Consider the following 15603-nt stretch of genomic DNA (forward strand, 5'->3'; position numbering starts at 1 on the left):
TATATATAAACCTTTAATTTATGAATGTGAAAAATATTATCCTGAGACGTTAATCCAATTGGAAATAAACATGTTTAGAAATTTAAAAAAAATGCAAAAATTCCTCTGAAAAAAAAATCAATAATTTTGTTCTGAAACACGTAATTTGATTGGATGTAGTATATTGATCATGGATCATCTGTTTATTAAAAGAACAGAGTTAGCAAAGTGAGGAAATGACAAATGATTGTTACAGGCCAAACTAAGGCATTGGTATAACTTGTAAGTACAGAACATGACACGTACATAAAATACCAAATAAATAATCAATGTTTCATTGTTCAATTCCTAAAGTGGTTCTCCAAGAATGTAATAAAATGGCCACCATCATGAAATTTAAATGGCAGCCCATCATGATTATGTGCCGGAATGGGTTTCAGTCTAAAAAAACACAGCTCTCTGTGTCTCAACTGACAGAGGAGCTGTATTTTAATCACAAATCAATGAGTCGATAAAAAAAGGGTTGTGACAGGAGAATAACTACATTTTGGCTGACTGAGCATAGAATACTCAGGCTAAAGAAAAAAAAATTGTGCTCAGTGAGCTGAGAAGATTTATTCTTCCTCCTTTCACAGCCCTTCTCCACCAGCTTTGATATGTGTGCTTACGATGCAGCTCCTCTGACAGTTGAGACATAGGGCTTCGTAGCTGTGTTCAGACTGCAGCCCTTTTGAACATGTGACTAGGATAGGCTGTCATTTGCTTTATATCATGAAGACCATTTTATTACATTCTTAAAGAACCCATTTAAGGCTCTGACTGATACATAAATGTATTAGTTTTGCCCAGAGTGTTATTTTAGCACTCCGCAGTAAAAGGGACAGACATGCTCTCATCTTTTGCAATTTTCAACTGCCTAATGCTAACAAGCTAGAAAGCATTTACAGTATATCACAAAAGTCATCTTGGAGGTGCGTTTTGGGTCACTATCATGTTGGCATAAGAAGGGTGGTTTTCATGCTCTGCTTCAATATGTCACAGTACAAGTTGGTATTCATAATTCCCTCAATGAACTGTAGCTTACTAAAGCTGGCAACATTCAGCCTCATACCATAACACTCCCATAACAACATCATGCTTGACTACCGGGCAGGACACACTTGTCTTTGTCTTCCTCACCTAGTTGCCATAACACACACTTGACACTATCTGAACTGAATAAGTTTATCTTGGTCTCATCAGACCAGAGAACATGGTTCCAGTAATCCATGCCCTTAGCTTGCTTGTCCTCAGCATATTGTTTGTGGGCTTTCTTGTGCATCATCTTTAGAAGAGGCTTCCTTTGGATACAATAGCCATGCAGACCAATGTAATGCAGTGTGTGGCGTATGGTCTGCGCACTGAAATATGGACTCCCACCCTTGTAACCTCTGCTGCTATGCTGGGAGCACTCATTAATCTATATTGAAAGACAACAGCTGGATATGATGCTGAGCACATGCACTCAAATCCTTTAGTTGACCATTGCGAGGACTGTTCTGGGTGGCACCTGTCTTGATATACCACTGTATGGTCTTGGCCACCATACTTCAGTTCAGTTTCAGGGTGTTGTCAATTTTCTTATAGCCTTGGCCATCTTTATGTAGAGCAACAATTCTTTTTTCACGTCCTCGGAGAATTCTTTGCAATGAGATGAGATGTTGAACTTCCAATGATCAGTATAAAAGAGTGTGTGAGCGATAACACCAAATTTAACACACCTGCTCCCCATTCACACCTCAGACTTTGTAACACTGAGTCACATGACACGAGGGTGGTAACATGGCTAACTGGGCGCAATTTTGCCAATTGCACTTAGGGGTATACTTACTCTTTTTGCCAGCGCAGGCTGCTCACAGTTGTATAAGGAACATGCAACCTGATTATGTTGAAAAATAGCTCCTGGTACACTTTGGAGAAACTGGTGTGATGTTCTTTCGTAAAGACCTATCCATGCCATTGCATGTGGTCCATGTGGTCAAATCAGACTCGAAGAATGACATGTAGTAACTAGGTGTTATGGTTGCTGCGAGCACTGGAGACTATGTCCAGATTTCTTGCTACTGCACATGTGCGAGCGCTGGAGACTAAGTCCAGATTTCTTGCTACTGCACATGTGCGAGCGCTGGAGACTAAGTCCAGATTTCTTGCTACTGCACATGTGCGAGCGCCGGAGACTAAGTCCTATCTTGGAGCCATTGCACATGTGCGGGTGACATCATCGCTGACACGAGGTCACATGTCTCTGACACCTTCTATGCCGATTGGTCGCTGGTCATGTGCTTGTGATGCCTTGCTCGGTGATAGGCCAGTATGATGTCACTCCTGTCATTCTGGCAGCGGATTGGCTCTGGTGTCCTCCATCTTGGATGAGGCACAGAGTCTATATAAGACCCTGACACACGCCGCATGGCACTCAGTCCTCTTGATTCATGCATAAGAGTAGACGCTCTGTGCGCGTTCCTCTAGGCATTCCTCTGTCTATGCTAGGTGAGCGCTACCGGCAGGGTAGCGTTCTTATACCTTACAGCTTCGGCTGCTGTCCGTATCCTTACCTCTTAGGGGAGCGGACATAGGCAGGTGCCTGAGGCACATGGTCTGGCTGGGCCTTGTGGTTCGACTCATAGGTGGACGTTGCCGCTAGGGTAACGTTCCTTATACTGCGACTATCAGTTGTTCGTATCCTCGCACACTAGGGGAGCGAACAGAGGTAGGAGCTTTGTGCGGCTTACGCTGCTGTCCGTCTCTTTTGCACCACTAGAAGAGCGGACCTAGGCAGGTGCCATATCTAGTGGTTCGTGTCCTCGCACACTAGTGGAGCGAACGCAGGTAGGAGCTTTGTGCGGCTTACGCTGCTGTTCGTCTCTTTTGCACCACTAGAAGAGCGGACCTAGGTAGGTGCCATTTCGCACACATTGCCTTTGTCTCTGTGATTATTAACAGAGATCATTCCACACACCCTCCAAGTAAGGGAGGAATTGCTTTACTTACTTATTATATCCTTCTGTGAGTTAACAGAGGTATTGCACTCTGCCATAGTCTGCAGCAGAGTCTTTGCACGGTGGACCCTGACTGTCTGATACTCCTTTAGGTTATTATCAGACAGCCCCCCGTAACACTAGGGATGAGTGAACATTTGGTGCTTGGGGGCTCTTAACAAGCATTTTGATGCTCAGGTGCTCGTTACTCATTTACCAAGTATAATGGAAGTGAACGGGCAACTCGAGCATTTTTCCAGAAGATTTCCCAAGTGCCTGAGTATAAAATTTCTTGTTAAGAGCCCCCGAACATCGAACAGTTTGCTCATCACTAGTAGTGATCCATTCTGTATTGCAAGTGAAATTAGACGTCACATACCAAACAGTATTTGTACAAATCATCAGAAGGCTTGTGTACAACATTGGGGTGCAAACCAGAGATCCAGCAGCAGGTGTCCCATCCACTTCATGCCACCACTTTCAAAGCCTAACATGATGTAGACACGAGTGCAATGGAAGTCTAGCCATAGATTCATCTGGAGACCATGTGGGCAATGCAATTATGAGGCCTTCACAAGGGACTATGATTTTTCTTTCTTCATGACAGCACCTTGCCGCATGTTGCTCGTTCTTCTGTGAGCAGTATGCCTTTTCTGCCCTCAAAACCAACACTTATGGAAAGAACAATGTTTCTTCCTGAATTGTGCCGCACTTATGTACCTTACTCAACACCTACTCTTACCATAGAAGAATATTGTTTCCAACCGTATATAGAAATTTCACATTACCCCATCATACAATGTATCATATTTGCAATAAAAACATTCTCTGCAGGACGGCTTCCCTTCAAGTTAGCTGCGAGAATACCAATTGCCAAAAGCGTAAAAAACACCTGTGTACGTTAATGTATCCTACAATAATCTGCTCTACTACTAAGAAATTGAGGTACAGTGTAATTACATTGTAAAGTGCAATCTAATCTTATTACATTGCAAGAACTAGTACAAGTCTTAAAGTAACAGCACGAAGAGAAGGTGCAGTACTGTGCTGCCAGCTGTCACCGATCAGTATTTATAGATATGGGAGACTCCGGAGAAATGTTCCAGGTGGAATATCATAGAATATGGAGAGAAAGAATATCTCTATAATTTGCACTTTGCCATTGCTATTAATTCCCATTAGACCTGTTCAGTCAGGGAATTAATTCACCGTCGGCTATTTGGTACTCGAGATTGATAAAGGGTTGTTGATCTTTAAATACGGTTCTGTGCAGACGTGAAAAAAATTAGACAAGTTAAAAATGCTTTAAAAAATAGAAGTGTTAATGGTTTATATTTATTATTTAAGAAAATATAAATTGAATGAATAATAGAGAAATCTAAACCACATCAGTATTTGGTGTGACCGCTAGAGTTGAGCGCGGTTCGAGGTTCTCCAGTTCGCGGCTCGAGTGATTTTGGGGGCTGTTCTAGATCGAACTAGAACTCGAGCTTTTTGCTAAAGCTCGATAGTTCTAGATACGTTCGAGAATGGTTCTAGCAGCAAAAAGACAAGCTAATTACTAGCTGGCTTTCCGCTGTAATAGTGTAAGGCGGGCTTTGCACGTTGCGACATCGGTAACAATGTGTTACCGATGCCGCAGCGATAGTCCCGCCCCCGTCGCACGTGCGATATCTAGTGAAAGCTGCCATAGCGATTATTATTGCTACGGCAGCTTCACACGCACATACCTGCTGTGCGACGTCCCTCTGGCCGGCGACCCGCCTCCTTCCTTAGGGGGGCTGGTCGTGCGGCGTCACAGCGACGTCACACGGCAGGCGGCCAATTGAAGCGGAGGGGCAGAGATGAGCAGGATGTAAACATCCCGCCCACCTCCGTCCTTCTCATTGCAGCCGGCGGCAGGTAAGGTGATGTTCCTCGCTCCTCCGGCTTCACACACAGCGATGTGTGCTGCTGCTGGAGCGAGGAACAACATCGTACCTGTCGCACCATCGGCATTATGGAAATGTCGGAGGCTGCAGCGATGATACGATAACGACGCTTTTGCGCTCGTTCATCGTATCAAAAAGGTTTTACACGTTGCGATATCGACTGCGACGCCGGATGTGCATCACTTTCGATTTGACCCCACTGACATCGTACGTGTAATGTCGCAACGTGCAAAGCCGCCCTAAGTCACTCTGTGACTCACACTATTATGAAATTTCAGCGTATAGTGTGCGGGAACAGCGCATTCAGATCACTGCTGTTTGGATAATGGCGATCGCCATTTTTTTTTTTTCCTTGTCTTCCTTCCCTAAGCGCGCGCGTGTAGTGGGGCGGGCCAGCATGTCAGCCAATCCCAGACACACACACAGCTAAGTGGACTTTTAGCCAGAGAAGCAACGGCATGTGTGACAGGATGTCCATGTCAGATGTCCATGCATTATAAAAACGGACATTTTCCTCCAGCACGCCATTATCTGCCTTCTGCATCTTGGTGTCAGTCACCGCTGGCGTAGCTCCTGTCTCCGATACTGCTGTGTACGCTCTATACACAGCGCTATACAGAATAGGGATAGAAGTTTCTATTAGTCCTTGTAAGGGCTAATACCGGCAGGGTCAGAGCCATAGGTGACAGTCAGGGCAGTGAAAACAGATTCTAACAGCTACACAAGATCCGCTCCGAACAGAATCCACTTGAGAAGACTTGATGGGACAACTTTTTACATGCTCTTCCATTCTTGGAAATGGCACTATAGAGGATTAAAGCCAGACCCTAGGTCATCAGCTGGTCATAATTTTTACTCCAAGACGAAGTACAATAGAAGAAAATACAACCTATTTTGGGAATCCAGTAACACCTTGGAAGTGGACTCACTTTATTGCTGAATCTGAATTTTTTTAGGCAAGTCCCTAGTCTGTAGGACACTAAATTATTTCTGCAGTTTGTCTTTCGGAGTGGGACCAAGCCCATATGCGATTTGTGAATTCTTATTTTGTTGGCCAGATCTGTCTGTATAGGTTGCTATTAGTTGGCCAGATTGGTCTAACCCTTTAAGTATTGTTAGACTTTTTATTGGAGTTAGTGATTTCATGTTGGACTGTCCTACAAAAAAAAATGAAGAATTATTTGGTGGCTCCAGACTCGGACACAATAATCGTCCAGCAGAAGACAACCTTATCTGGACAAGACATTTGAGACAGTCAGTCTATTTCTTATAGGATGATTTGTGAATAACCTGTTACATTTCATTTGTGATCTCCATGTGTGTACAATGATGACAAAAATTATATGATATTACTAATATTGAATGTGCCCATTTTCTTTGTAGATGGTGGACTCTCAGAGTCCTTTCCTGGAGGTGTCATGGAAACTTGGACAATTTGAGAATCGTACATAGTAGACTTGTATTTCATTATATGACCTTTCTTTTTAAAACACTATTTTGTTACATAAGATTTTGAAACTTCTTTTAAAAGAGGCCTGTACTGAATATTCATCGTAAATAGAGATGATGGCAGCTTTTCTCATAAGCCAATTAAGCCTGAACACAGGAACTCCCTGGAGCCAGCGATCCATGTAATTAATTGTGTAGATGCAGTTATAGAAGTCCCGAACGTGCCGAGATTCTTCTCGTTGAGCTTCTAATAAAAAAATCAGTTTATTGTAATTATTACAAATATGTAACGAGTCCCTTGGTTGGCAAATATTTAAAATCTTATTTTAACCTGACGGTGTCTCTGGAGGGATCTTCTAATTAAGTGAAAATTGTTGGCACAAAGGTAGATGGGATTTGTGATGTAGATATGGATTCAGCTGGGAAAAATGTTGACAGGTAGGCTTTAATATAGGAAAGAAAATAGTGCCCTGTCCTGTCATATGCAATGTGTTGCTTAATGTTGTCCATCTGCCAACATTGGCCATTTGTAGACGTAGCACCATGTTATACTACATTTCCGAGAAGCAGTCACACTTGGCTCTAAACCTAGGACAAGCCCTTCCATAAACAGAGGGTTCCATAGACTTTATAGCTAAAAGGATGTTTTAGGGAGTAACCCAAAATTTAGACAGAATACTCTATGGGTGGATCTTTAGACTACACATCCATACTTCTGTTAGGCCTCATTCAGATGTCTGTTTTTTTCACGCTCAAGAAAAATAGGCCAAGAAAAACAGACCGAGCTTCAGTGCACTTTTTTGATCTGAGTTTCAGAAATGACATCAGTTTGGTTGAAGGTTCATCAGTTTTTCCTCTTATGAGAAGGAAAACGTTTCTCTACCGTCTCCTACCTGTCAGTCCATGTGCTACATAGATTCCTAGACTTCAGACATGTGAACAGCTTCCTAGCCTATCATAGGTACAAGTTGTGTCCATAAACATCCCACATAGAACTAGTATGTGAAAAATGGATGTCTTAATGATCACTTGAAAGGAGTGCTCAAAACTTCACATCCAGACTGCTGTTATAGGGGGCTCCAGACTACACATCCAGACTGCTGTTTTAGAGGGCTCAAGACGACACATCCAGACGATTCTTATAGGGGGCTCTAGACTACACATCTATACTACTGTTATAAGGGATCTCCAGACTACACATCCAAACTGCTGTTATAGGGGAGCTCCAGACTACACATCCAGACAGCTGTTATAGGGGGCTCCAACCTACACATCCAGTCTGCTGTGATAGGTGGGTTCAAGACGACAAATCCAGACTACTGTTATAGGTGGGTTCAAGACGACACGTCCAGACTGCTCTTATAGGGGCTCAAAATGACACATCCAGACTGCTGTTATAGGGGGGCTCCAGACTACACATCCAGACTGCTGCTATAGGGGGGCTCCAGACTACAGAACCAGACTGCTTTTATGAAGGGGCTTCAAACTACACATCCAGACTGTCGTTTTAGGGGGCTACAGATTACACATCCAGACTGCTGTTATAGCGGGCTCCAAACTACACATGCAGACTGCTGTTGTAGGTGGGCTCAAGATGACACATCCAGACTGCACTTATAGGGGGCTCCAGACTATACCTCCACACTGCTGTTATAGGGGTGCTCCAGACTATAAATCCAGACTGCTGTTATGGGGGGGCTTCAAACTACACATCCAGACTGCCGTTTTACAGATTACACATCCACACTGCTGTTACAGGGAGCTCCAAACTACAGAGCCAGACTGCTATTATAGGGGGCTCCAAACTACACATCCAGACTGCTGTTATAGGGGGCTCCAGACTACACATCCAGGCTGCTGTTATAGGGGGCTCCAGAATACACATCCAGACTGCCGTTATAGGGGCTCCAGACTATACATCCAGACTGCTGTTATAGGGGGATCCAGAATACACATCCAGACTACTATTATAGGGGGCTCCAAACTACACATCCAGACTACTGTTATAGGGGGGCTCCAGAATGCATTTGGTTCGTTGGATTTGGTTTGTGTTCACCAAATTCACCTGTGTTCACTGAACATATCTGAACCTCATTGAATTAAATGGGAGACAACACAAAGGCATAGACAACTTCTTTAGGGGAGCCTACAAGCTGCCAAAACAGCTAAAACCGTTTTACAGTGCAGCCACACTGTTGTGGCACAGGCATTAGCTTCATAGACTATTAATATAAGAAATATTGAAGTGGATGAGAGACAAGTGAAGACCAGGTGATCTGAGCCCCCTGCCACTACAGACAACACACAACTTGGAGACCCAATGGGGAGTCTCCACATTTACAAAATTTAGGGGTAGACACCAGGAAAAGTGGGGCATCAATTGCCCTAGAGTACAAATTGTATAATGCATGGAACAGGGTCTGGAAAAAGGGCTGGCCTAGCATTTCTAGCTTAAACATTGATCAGCAACAGGTGGATGAGTGACAGGTATAGGCCTGGTGACACCCCTGCCACTACAGACAACACACAGCTTGGGGACCCAAATTGGAGTCGCTAAATTGGAGTCTCATCCTCATCACCTTCACGCTGGAGGTTAACGTCTGGTGACGAGGGTCTGGATTCTGCTAGGTACTTACTTCATCCGACTCCAGATCCAACTGACAAAGATTTTGGGCATCGGTGCAGATGCTTTCCTCCTCTTGAACCTGTGAATCTTTGGAGCAGACTTCTGATGTTCATGGAATGGAATGTGTGAAGACCTCTGTAGACTCGCCCGTCTGCGGTTCCCCATAGTCAGTTGGCCGGTTGGAGAGTTGTGAAGCAGGGGAGAAACAAGAGTAATTGTGGTGCCACCACTGAGGACTGTACTGTGTGTGATATTGAGGTGGATGAAGAGCAGGATAGGCCACTTGATGCAGTGCTTGCCATACACTGCTGAGGGCAGATCAAAGTATTGTAGTGCTGTCGCGGGCGGAGGAGGGGACGCCGCGCTCTCCCACTGCTCAGGTCTGGCCGCTGCTGCTGCGGCTGCCGCTGCTCGGTGGTGGCTCGAGCGGTGGGCCGGATCCCGGGGACTCGAGCGGAGGTCCCCTGGCATCAAGTTGCGGCATGGGTGCTCTTCTAGCAGGTGAGCATTAACATCCCGCCGGGCTATAAAAACTTCGGCCTCCAGGCCCGGTTCATAAATGAATCCATAGCCCCGACGGACATCAAACCGCCTCACCTGCCCCTCATACAGCGGGCCCCGGACGCGGAAGGTTGCCTGGCGAAGACTCTCTTTCTCCCGGATCACACGGGCCACCAACTCCGCCTTCTTCCTTTCTCTTTCCTCAATTTCTGGGCCCAACAGTACCGGCTCCCTGTCCCAGTACGGTGCTGCTGCGAGCTCCGGCGCACGGGTTGGACCCCGCAAGACCTTTTGGACACTGCCCACTGCTGGTGATCTGGGCAGAAGGTCCCGCGGTGACTTGGCCTTGGACGCCGCCTTGCAGCGACAACCCGGCGCAACCTCAGCTGAGGTGTGGGGGATGGGCACAGGGGCTTTCCGCTGCTGGGCCTTTTTCACGGAGCAGTCTATCGGCTCCGGCTCGGGGATCTCTCGGGGGATGCCTCCGGTTCAGGCTTCGGGGTTTTCCATGGTAGCACCTCCGGTCGGCTACGGGCTCCGGCTACAGGTCGGTCCTCCTGGGCGGACATGCGGGGTATCGCTATTGGTGGCGGTGGTAGCGGGCCTAGTGGCGGGGTCACGGCAGCCGGGACAGGTGGCGATGGAGGCAGTAGGGCGAGGGGGTTTAGACTGTGTCCCGCAGCCACGATGACCGACCCACTAGGGGTATCGGGGCGTGGGTCACTCACCCTCCCTTCCGCAACTTCCTCCTCGCGTCTCCGCACGGTCGCTATGACTTCCGTCATGTCAGTCTCCCACTCCTCCAAGAGGAGCTGCATCTTGAACTGCAGCCTCTGATAGAGCTGCGCGGTCCGGATCTCCACCCACGCCGCTGTTCCAGGCGCGGGGGCTACGGTGCTTCTGGACGGCATGTACATCTTGCTGGCGGCCTCTCCCAGGAACAAGATGGACGCAGGATCCTGGCTTTCCTGCTTTTATAGCCGCGCTCACATGCGACCAGCCGCCATTTCGTCCCCCTTAGTTTCTTTCCGGCTCCCCCTCTATCGGGGCGGGTTTTTGGCCTTCGCGCCTCCACTACTCGAGGAGATGCTCGAGCGGGAATTCTTTGCGCCAAAGATGGCGGCTTCTGCAAATTTTCAGCCAGACACCTCCGGCTATAACAAGGCGCACCTCTACCCAACGGCAGAGCGGTAGGATCCTGTTCGTGACGCCAAGTTGTCGCGGGTGGAGGAGGGGACGCCGCGCTCTCCCACTGCTCGGGTCCGGCCGCTGCTGCGGCTGCCGCTGCTCGGTGGTGGCTCGAGCGGTGGGCCAGATCCCGGGGACTCGAGCGGCGCTCCTCGCCCGTGAGTGAAAAGGGGATTGATTGTGGGGATTTATTGTCCGTGACGCCACCCACTGTGGTGGTGATGTTGGTGACACCACCGCTGCTCTGGACGGGGAATGCCGGGATCGGTGACAGGGAGCAGCCTGGATGTTAGTTCTCCCCTCCGTGGGTAGGAGGTTGGTTGTCCCGGGGCCCGGTGATGTGGTAGGGGTGTATGACAGGCGGGTTACGGGGCCTGGTGAGGTGCAGGGTCGCAGGGGGCAGCGCTGTGCCGCACGGCACGGTGGTACTCACTCAGCCCAATGATGAAGACACAGTTCTCGGTAAAACACTCGGCTGGATGGACGGGTCCCACAGACGGCTGCGGTGTTGTCACTCCCGGCAGGTTGGTGGCGACTGCCTTTCCCTGCACCTGTGTACGGTTGTTGGTTCCGATGGGTCCCCATCGGTAACCCGCTCCCCAGCTTGGACGTGGGCTGGAGGAGCCCCTTCTTGCCCGCAGGTTCTGGCCCTGAGAAATGGTTGCCTTGGCGGTGGCGGTGTTTCCCTATTCTGGTTGGACTGTTGCCTTCTGTCGGGACTTAGCTGTTTGGAAACCCAGGAGGTCCCCTTCACTAACGGATTCGGCAAATTCACAGCGACTCCTAGCCTTGCCGGGGTCCGCAAGCCCCTGCCAGATGGTGCTGGCTTCTCTTTGTGTACCGGTCGGGTACCGCCGGGCCACCGCCCGTCCACGGTCTTTACGGTAACTCTGATAGGCCACTCCTGCAGACAGTCACCACCGTCTGCCAACCTTGCTGTCTGTCCGGGCCGCACACCCGGACGCTGTCAGTCAGTTGCTCTACTACCACACTTTTCTCCTTCCACTTTCACCTCCAAAACTAATCTCTATCCACTCCTCAACCCCTCTCAAACTAATCTGAGCTCTTTTCCCGCCTCCAGGACTGTGAACTCCTCGGTGGGCGGGACCAACCGCCTGGCCCACCCCCTGGTGTGAACATCAGCCCCTGGAGGAAGGCAACAAGGGTTTTTGTCTGACTTCGGTGTGCCTGCTGGGAGTGTGGGGTGTGTAGGTGTTGTGCTCTGTGGCCCCTGGCTTGTCCAGGGCGCCACAGTGCGAATGCGTGAAAAGTCTTTGACCTTTCCCTGTGGCTGCACATTATAGTATTTTGCTCTGCCCTCAGTAGCACAATGGCAGCCTTGGTGTGGATGACGTAGGACACATCAGCCACACAGAGCAGAGAAGGAGAACGGTGATGGAAGGAAGAAAGGAGGCGCTGGACCGAGAGCAGCGACGCCCATTGGACCCGACCTCTCCACAGGGGAGTATAATGAAAGATGTTTTTTATTTTACACAGATCGGCCTGGAGACTTATATACAGTTTCTAGAATGCTGTGATGGCCGCAGTTTATAAGGAACAAGTATATAATGACAATGTATTTTTCACGTGTTGTTGTTCATCTAAGGTTGTAGTTACCTAATTTTAAAAAATTCTAAGCATGGCATTTTTCTTTTATTATTTTGCCCTAATACATAAAATTATAGATTTCAAAGATGGCGTACTTAGTGTTTCTCATGACTATATATTCTGCGCTTTTGCTAGCTCAGAACATTACATAGTCCCACCAGTCCAGTCCTTAGAATAACCTTCTATTCCACAATGCTCTTCCGTGCTGTCATCTAAATCCTTACAACCTTCACAATAAGATAATTTTTTAAAATCCACTTTGTCTTCAAACTCAACAGAACATGGCCCCCTGATTATACCCCTCCTAGATTACTGTAACATCCTCCAACGTGGCCTCCATCCTTACACAGTCATATTCCCACTATCCATCGACAACTACGCTGCCCAGTGAAGGCTTCTTTTCCCTTATTGCTCAACCATATCTCAACCCATCAAATTTATTACAAAATTCTGAAGCTAATATAGAAGGCTGAACACAACCGGTCCCCTCCATATATCTTCGTGATAATCTCCCGAAATCTCCCTCCATGTAATTTCTATTTCTTGAGAGACAGTCTCTACTCTACTTTCTTGCTCTGAGTTTCTTCTTCCCCCATTCTTCTCCCTCTCCCTTACTAACTCAACACATCACACTTAAAATGAATACAAACCTTCAAAATAAAACTGGAATACCCCTTAGTACCACTGTACAATAAGTTTGTCTCTACTAGAATTTCTGTTTTCATTAATAGATTAGAAGCCCTCATAGCCATGGTCTTGTCTCCTCTATATGAGGCCCCCTTCACATGTCCATGATAAAAAAGCAAGTTTTTCATGATCCCTGGTGTGTGTGCGTATTCCATGTGTGTGTTCAGTGTGTGCTGTTAGTGTGTTGTCCAAGTGCTATCTGTGATCTTACCTGTCCCTCGCGCTGCTGTCTCTGCTGCTGCTGCTTCCGGGTCTGTGGTACAGTGAATATTCATGAGCATAATGAGCAGGGGTAGGAAGCAAGTGACAGCAGCGCCGAAGAAAGCAGCACTGATGAGAGGTGATTTTATTTCAAAGACCCGTGTTTTCTCGGGTACATGTCACATGGATCACATAGTGTGTGGTCCGTGTGACGCCTGTGTTGCCGGAGAAAAACGGACATGTTGCGGTATGGATGACATGGACACCTGTTCGTGAGAAAACAGGGATGTGTGTGCAGACCCATTGATTTTAATGGGTCTGCGTATGTCTGTGGCTCTGGCACGTATGAAAATGGACGTCACACGTACCGGAATCACGGACATGTGAAGGAGGCCTCAATCTGATACTCGGAAACTTGTTTTTATCCTTTATTATGTTTATGTGTGTTCTCACACCTCCATATTTGATACATACAACATTCTGGAGGGTACTGATGCTATACATCATGTAATAATAGTCGTGACAATACAAGTACAGTCCTTTATGCGGAGGAAACGATACCATGGTTAATAGCAAACACAAGTTCCTTTCTTCCATGGAGTTACGTAATGTTTGTTTAGCACCGGTACTGTCTATGGACGTGATGAATAGGTCTCAAACATACTCTTATAATTAGACCCCAGAGAAATATTCACATCTCAGTCCAAAGTTATAGACAGATCGTAAGTCATTAATTGGTTTGTTGTCAGACATTAGTCTGTACAGGTTAATTGGGAAGAATGGGAACTGCCTGGAGGAATACGAGTGATGATCTGATAATTAGGTATAATCTACCTGTGGTTAACTCATCCTGAGATAGATAATAATTAATATTTATCCTTGCTAAATCTGATATAGGCAAATATTGGTAAAAATCAATTCTCAGAAACAGTTGAAGCCATCCAATGTCATCTATTGTAGTCTACAGAATGATGGATGGAAAAATGGATTTGGCAAGAGTCAGTTGACAACTTCCTCAACTGTTTTTTACCCATTACCCCATCATTCAATGTGATGTACTGAGCTCATGGCTGTACTATGGATGTGTGTTGTACTGATACGTAATATGGTGCCCATAGAATTCTGTGGTCCCATGCTGTACCCTGTTGCTTCTGATTTTACACGGAGTCACAAAGAATTGTTTTCCTCTAATGGATAATGTAATAAAAAAAATCTACATTGATTTGCTATGGATAAAGTATCCTCCAAAAGCATTGTATCCCAATGACAGCTTCATACCAATGCTATATGGGGGGCCTAAGAGGTAATAAACTATTCCACCATTTAAAGGGAACCTGTCAGGTGCAATATGCACCCAGAACCACGAACAGATCTGGGTGCATATTGCTTATCCCTGCCTGACCATCCCTGTATCTAGCTAGTAGCATAGATAAAGAGATCCTTAGAAAAAGTTTTTTTGAAGATCCTTTATGATATGCTAATGAGGCCAGGGATTAGTCACAAGAGCATTAGTTCCTGCGCTCATTCCACCCTCTCAACATAGTAGCACACCCACAGGGGCGTGCTAACATGATATTCAATGCCTATTGCCCAGCATCATTACTGGCAGTTTCACATGTACCTGTGTCCGTTGCACTGTCTAAGAACGTCAGGCTTAGGGTCAGTGTGCACGATCAGAAGTTCCCGGACTTTCGGTCATGCGCACTACACCAATTTGAAGCTGGAACGCGTAAACCCAGCTTCATAGTGCGCATGACCGAAAGTCCGGGGACTTCTGATCATGCGCACTGAGACAAAAACCAGTGCTGGCCACGGTGACAGCAGAGAGGTGAGCGACCATGCCTCTGACACTGCGCGTTCATTAGCATGTCTACAGGGGCGTGCTTACATGCTAAGGGGGCCGACTAGCCAAGGGAAGTAACGCCCTTGCGACTAGTGCCTGCCTCATTACCATATCATAAAGGATCTTTAGCAATACTTTTTCTTAAGATCCCTTTATCTATGCTAGTGTATACAGGTACAGTTAGGTCCTTGTCCATTACAGCCCGCCTGAGTCTGTGGATCCAGGCAGGCGTTACACGTTTCTTGGAGAGATGAAGCTTACAATTGGCAACTTTGAGCAGAGATTAGTATATAGTGTCTACTCAAGATACGGGATGGTCATCACCTGATAGAGGGAGATATGAGAATAGATACTGTGTGCAGAAAAACAAAAATGTTGGCTTATTATATCAAAAAAACACATGAAAGTGCTCCTTTAACGCTAAAGTCTAGTAAAGTTTAGGTACGGAAAGTTGATTAAAAGGAACCTGTCAGATCCCCTATGCATCCAGAATCACAAGCAGTTTTGGGTGCATATTTCTAATCCCTGCCTAACCGTCCCTGTATACACTAGCAAAGATAAAGAGATCTTTAG

This window comes from Anomaloglossus baeobatrachus, chromosome 9 (assembly GCF_048569485.1).
Source record: "Anomaloglossus baeobatrachus isolate aAnoBae1 chromosome 9, aAnoBae1.hap1, whole genome shotgun sequence".
NCBI lineage: Eukaryota > Metazoa > Chordata > Amphibia > Anura > Aromobatidae > Anomaloglossus > Anomaloglossus baeobatrachus.